Consider the following 6,000-nt stretch of genomic DNA (forward strand, 5'->3'; position numbering starts at 1 on the left):
CAGGAGGGGAGGGGGGAGTGCCTCTCACCTTTCTACATACTGCAGCTTTAAGCTCCGAGGAGTGCGGACAAACCGGACTCCGCAGTGCACGCAGGCTCAAACATACCATGGCCTGGCGGTAAAGGCACCGTCGCGCTCCCAACTTGCTGCTTACCGGGGCCCGTGAACATGGTTACCTCGCTGAGCCCTCTCTGACTCAGCAAGGTAACATCTGTGACTACAGGGGGCGACAGTTTTAACATAGACGTCATGAAGAAGAGAAGAGGCGCAAAAAATCCAGACTTAAACCATTAAACCAAACCTTCAATCATTTCTGACAAGAACACCAGTTCTTTACAGCAAACATATTCAACTTGGGTCAGCATCAATGATCAGCAGTGGATCCTGGTTGCCTGTATTTACATTCATGGAGCTCTTTTTCTCTTCTTCATGGCGTCGATGAAACAGCAGAGTTGGAACTGTCGCCCCCTGCTGTCACAGATCTATTTCGGGTCACAGATTTTATTTATCAAATTTTGGTTAACAAAAGAGGTTTACATCGACTTTTTTTTACCTTTTACTGATTTTTAGAGCAACTCAAAGCAGCACAAGTTGTCATTTTGACTGAAAAAGCTGCTGAATGATCCTGAATACTTCACCTCCTATAGAACTCAATGGAATAAAAGGGGCCATTTACATGGTGGCCCACAGGCTCTCAAATAATAAAGTAGTCCCTTTTTTATATGTTAATAAAACAAATATGGTGCAAAATATATGTTTTCTTTGGCATAAATCTTCTAAGGACATTTCAAAAGTTTTAGGACACATTTGTAAAAACAGTGGAGGATCCCTTTAAGAAAATTTACCAGAACAACAATATCTGGACCATATCTTTGTATGCTTGCCTAATGTTACACATGTAAAGGAGTTGCTGGATAATATATATATATATATATGTAAATATATAAAGTTATTACATCTCCACCTGCTCCATCAGTAACAGAAAACCTTAAAAACACCACATTGCTCTGAACACTAAGGTTAAACGCTTGCAGTGGTCACAGACTCTAAAGATTAGCTCAGTCAACATGGTTGTGTGGAGGTCAGGGTGTAGTTCAGCTAAAAACTTTCCTGGTTTTATGCAACCTGGAACGCTCCGCTCACACACTGACCTTTGGTTCACAGGACAGATGTGAGAGCAGGAAAACAACAATAGAAAAGGTGTTTTTATTCTGATAGAGAATATAAATCATTTACATCAGGGCTGCCAAAGTCCAGTCCTGGAGAGCGTCTGTCCTGCATATTTTCTGTGCTTCAACACACCAGAATCCAATAATGGTGTCATCATGCAGCTCTACAGTAAAAAAAAAACACTAAACTTTTCCTTTAAACCACTGCTTCTTAAGTGGTTTGCTTCAGGGCTAGATTAGCCCCTAAATAACCAGCCATGGCCCAAATTAGGACAAGCCTTTGAACAGTGTTTTGTCCCTAAATTAGTTACAGTGTCACAGTATGACCAAATATCCCGAGTGTGTGCATCTGTTACTTTGGAGTAATTTGGTGATGCAAAACGGTCAAAACAATAATTGTATAATTATGGCTCCCTCGGTAAGAGCGCGCCACTTCCGGTTCCAGGTTCATGACATCATCGTGTTGCAGTTGTTTGGGTTAAAAAAAAAAAGGTTGATATTAAAATCATTTTTGTACCGCTAAAAGTCATTTAAGTTAATATTTTGTGGTTATTTAATATTATTCCCGTGATTCCTGACACGGCAAATTTGCGGTTGACCTCATTTGGAGACATGATTTATTGCTCTGGTTGAATGATGGAGTCCAGTCGAAGCATGATGATTTTATAAAAAAGATTTATTATAAAATTAATTAAAAAAGGAAGCTTCCATCCTGTAGAATGAAAGGCAGGCCCCAACAAGGATGGCAGAGCAAAAAGCAAGACCCACTAACTAACAGTTTCACAGCTTAAGCTTTTATACAGATAACAGAAAAAGTTCCACCCTGAGGTGAGGAGAAGGAGGGGGTCAGATGCCCAACAGTGGAAACGTTTGAGGATGATGAAAATGTGTATATTATGAGGAAGGTTGGGCGCCACTCTTATCTGTCCTTGATAGTTTGTGTGTGCGTGTATACAATCTGTATGTGAGTTTGAGTTTGGCCTTCAGCAGAAACTCTGTGTTGCACTGTGAGTACAATATGATCTGTACTGTTTAATCTAACATGACTCAGCTGTTCAAAAGTGCAAAGAGTAATGCAGTCATCATGTATTAAAACAAGACAAATTGTACACCTGAACACACATTTGACGAAATGATGATGAATATAATAATTGCCATAACATTCCCCACTTTTGGTCGCCATTAACGACCAAATCAAGAAACAAAATTATTATATTCTGGTAGAATAACCTTGGATCCACCTTTGCTGTCTGTCAGGGTTAACCATTAGCATCGTTATTGTCATACATTGGATATATTCTTCTTTTGTGAGGCACATACATATCAAGAAAAATGTGGAAATGAACCTGAAAAAACTTAATCATTATTATCAATGGCATGAATCATCAAAAATCATCCTCTATTACCATCTAGATAAGCAAAAATCATCATTTACATCAAGGACATCACTCGTCTTCATTGACTGAGTTCAGTGGTGACTGGGGTCACCAATAGCTAGAAGAATAGTGGAACCATGGTTAGAATCACCGCACTTGATTGGCGGCATCATGAGTGAAGAACCTTGAGTGTTTTCCTCAATCGCAGCAGAAGGGTTTATGACTGTATTCCTGCAGCTAGGTGTGAGGTTGTCCACCCTCCACCTAGCTATAAGCCTTTGGTGTGGCTTATAAACAAAGCAAAGGAAGAACAAAATCCCACGTCGGCGGGATCCTCAGGGCTTGGTCTAGGCTCTTGTTCTGGAGCGTTTTTTCAACAGAGTGTGTCTCGTGAAAAAGACAATCAGCTCCTGTGATCCCACAAGGCAAAGGAACGCTTCTTTGTGCACCGCACCTGAAAAGCCAGCTGAGACGGTGTAGTTGTTATTACGCCGCCTCACTCAGTGGCCTTGTCGGTTCTCCCTTCGTTGTTTGGTCAGCCTCCGTCTCAGCATCAGCTGGTGTCGGCAATCATCTGCTTGGATCCATGTCGCCCGCTCCGCGACCTTCACTGCCGTGTGGGTCGTCAGCTGAATTCGGAAAGCGTCCGTCTACCTTCGGTCGTTCATTTCCGGTCGGCGTGGAGATGATCGGTTGTTGTCTGAGGAAGGGTAGTCTCCACATGCCTGGCAACCTCTCTTGGGATCAGTTGGTACCTGAACAGAAGAAAAGAGGGGGGGGAAATAACAAAAACAAAATAAAAATAAAATAAAATAAAATAAAATAAAATACAAAAAAAATACAAAGTTTAAAGAGAAGGGGTGTTAGGGTTAGTTAACTAACTAAATGAATAGTTAGTATGGCTCTGTCGCTCAGTTATAGCTTCCAGGAAGGCAGAGACAGGTCAGAGGTCAGTATCTGAGCGCTTTTCAGATCCTAAAAGGTGCTGCTGCACAATCACACAATGGTTAGGAGTGGGTTAGTGAGCTTTAAGCCATGCTAGCTCAATGTTATCTGTAGCCCATTCACACGTGAGTGGGAAAATATGAGGCTGAAAGAAAAGCAGGAAGTATTAATTCGATTCTCCTTTCCTGGAGCAAGGAGAAGCGTAGCTGGAGTTGCAGTGATTCTCAAAGTGTGGTACGTCTACTACTGGTGGTACGCTGATACCTGGTGAGAAGCAACAATTTGAGAACCACTGTTTACAAGGACATGCAAGTCGGACAGAGAAGGACATGCAAGTCGGACGGAGAAGTGTGGAGTGTGACTACATGTCTTCCCAAGATGAATGCATACAATTGGGAGACATGAAGATGTGAGAAAGCTAAATAAGTTTAACCAAATAAATAAATAATGTTATTTATTTATTTAAATTGTTTGTTTTATTTTTCTTTGCTATCATTTATTTATGAAGGAGAAATCTTATTCTATCCTTTATTTATTCTGAATAATGTTATCACTCCACACCTAATAACATAACCTAATTATTTTATAGAACGGAATTTGTCAGTTCATTTATTTCATTATTTTCCCTCATAATTGTTATTTGAGATGTAATTTACTTAATTTTGAAGGTAAATTGGTGGCAAAAGTGTCTCCTATTCTGTGTCTGAACCAGAGTTAAGCAAGATTATTGGCCCTTTAAGGTTAGACAGAATTAAAGTTAAGTTGAGTCAAACAATCATATTGTGTTTTGCTCTCTGTGTTTATCCCATTCGTAGGAGTGATGAGCCATAGCACAGTTTTGAGAGCTTCCTTAAATGCTCGGAAGTTACTTAACTTTAAACTATCTCATTTATATCTATCAATTATCAAGAATTTCAGGAGGACCCTCTTTAAATCTCAGGTGACCCAGATTGGGCCACCAACCCGATGTTGAGAGCACTTGATTATATATAATAATATAATAATAATATAATATAATATTCTTAAAAATGTCTAAACCCAGTGAAGGTGTTTTATGGTCTTGCACGCTAAGTGCTGGTGGAACAAGAAGAAAATGGTTGAAGGGTTTTGAGGTATATCATTTTCCTATGATAAAATATAAATCAAAAATCAGAGGGACGTTGGCCCTCTCCCTTCCCTTTTTTACATAAAAATACATTTGGATTCTTAAAACCATATGATAAATATCATTGGAAAATCACTTACCTGATCATTTTGGATGTGTCTCCGTTTTCCTCTCTCTTGTGTCCACCTGCTTTTGTGCCCTCCAGCCTCCTCGACCTCCTCCTCCTCAGCCATAAAGGTCAAAGCCAGGGTCAACTGTACGCTCCCTTTGGAAATTTGAAGATCTGTCCCCACTTTCGCAGTTGGATTGCAAGTCTCTGTAGTCTCTGGAATAGATATTATGTTAGAACATCCACAATATGTCATATTGTCACGTGTCTATTTCAATCTATTTCCCCTTTGCTTCTCAGTTATAGTTATGGACAATACTTCTCTTTAATTCTTATCCTTCATCAAAAGAAGCAGTGACCAGGCATGACGGCTGTAGGAGGCAGGATCGGAGTCGAAAAGGCGGTGGCATTTTCTGTTCGGAAACACTCAGAAACAGAAAGAGAGGAAAACATTAAGACTTAGATGAATCATTTAAAATATCGCTTTTCTTTTGTTGGATTTGATTCGTCTCCTTTGAATATACAGACAGCGACCTGTATATTGGAAAAAAAACAACAACAACAACTGAGACGAAGACATAGACAAGTGTACACAACAACAAGTATACACATACAACAACAAAAACATGGACACTGAACATGAACAGTAAGGTCAGTCAAGGTCAAAGCCTGTCATTCCACTGAAAGTGGTATTATATATTAAAAACGTTGTTTAGTGTTTTTAAACACCCAGAAAAATAACCTTTAAAACCTGGTAAACTTTTTAGAAGGCCCAAGGTCTAAAACCATAATTCTATAACAAGCAGCAGTGAGATCTGAACACCCCACGACATAATTGGCAAAAACAGGGAGAAGATCTAGTGCATCAAAACCCAGGAGGAAAGGAAGGTGAAGCAGAGGAACATGTGTAGTCAAACAGCCATTCATCGGTCAGTCACTCAGTGACACGTCCACGGCACATTCGCACTCACAACGCGGTTCTCTCAGGCATACGTAAAGTGTCATCATTCAGTCATTCATGCACCGCACACGTTCATGCCTCAATTTTCACGTCCATGCATTCACAAGGTTTTGCTGCATAGTGTCTAAGTAGAATATAGGCCTCATCTAACCCACCAGCGGCGATAGCCAGTCCACCTCCTCTCTCGGGGTCAATGAGCTCTTATTGCCCCCCCATGCTTGGCAACCTTTTAGCGTTAATTAATTGCTTTTCACTGGGATCATCTGATTACTAAGAGGTACGCTCCTTTTTACTTCCGCCTTGGCGGAGTCTACACTTAGATTATTGCCCATGGT

Source organism: Gouania willdenowi, unplaced genomic scaffold (assembly GCF_900634775.1).
Source record: "Gouania willdenowi unplaced genomic scaffold, fGouWil2.1 scaffold_228_arrow_ctg1, whole genome shotgun sequence".
Taxonomy (NCBI): Eukaryota; Metazoa; Chordata; class Actinopteri; order Blenniiformes; family Gobiesocidae; genus Gouania; species Gouania willdenowi.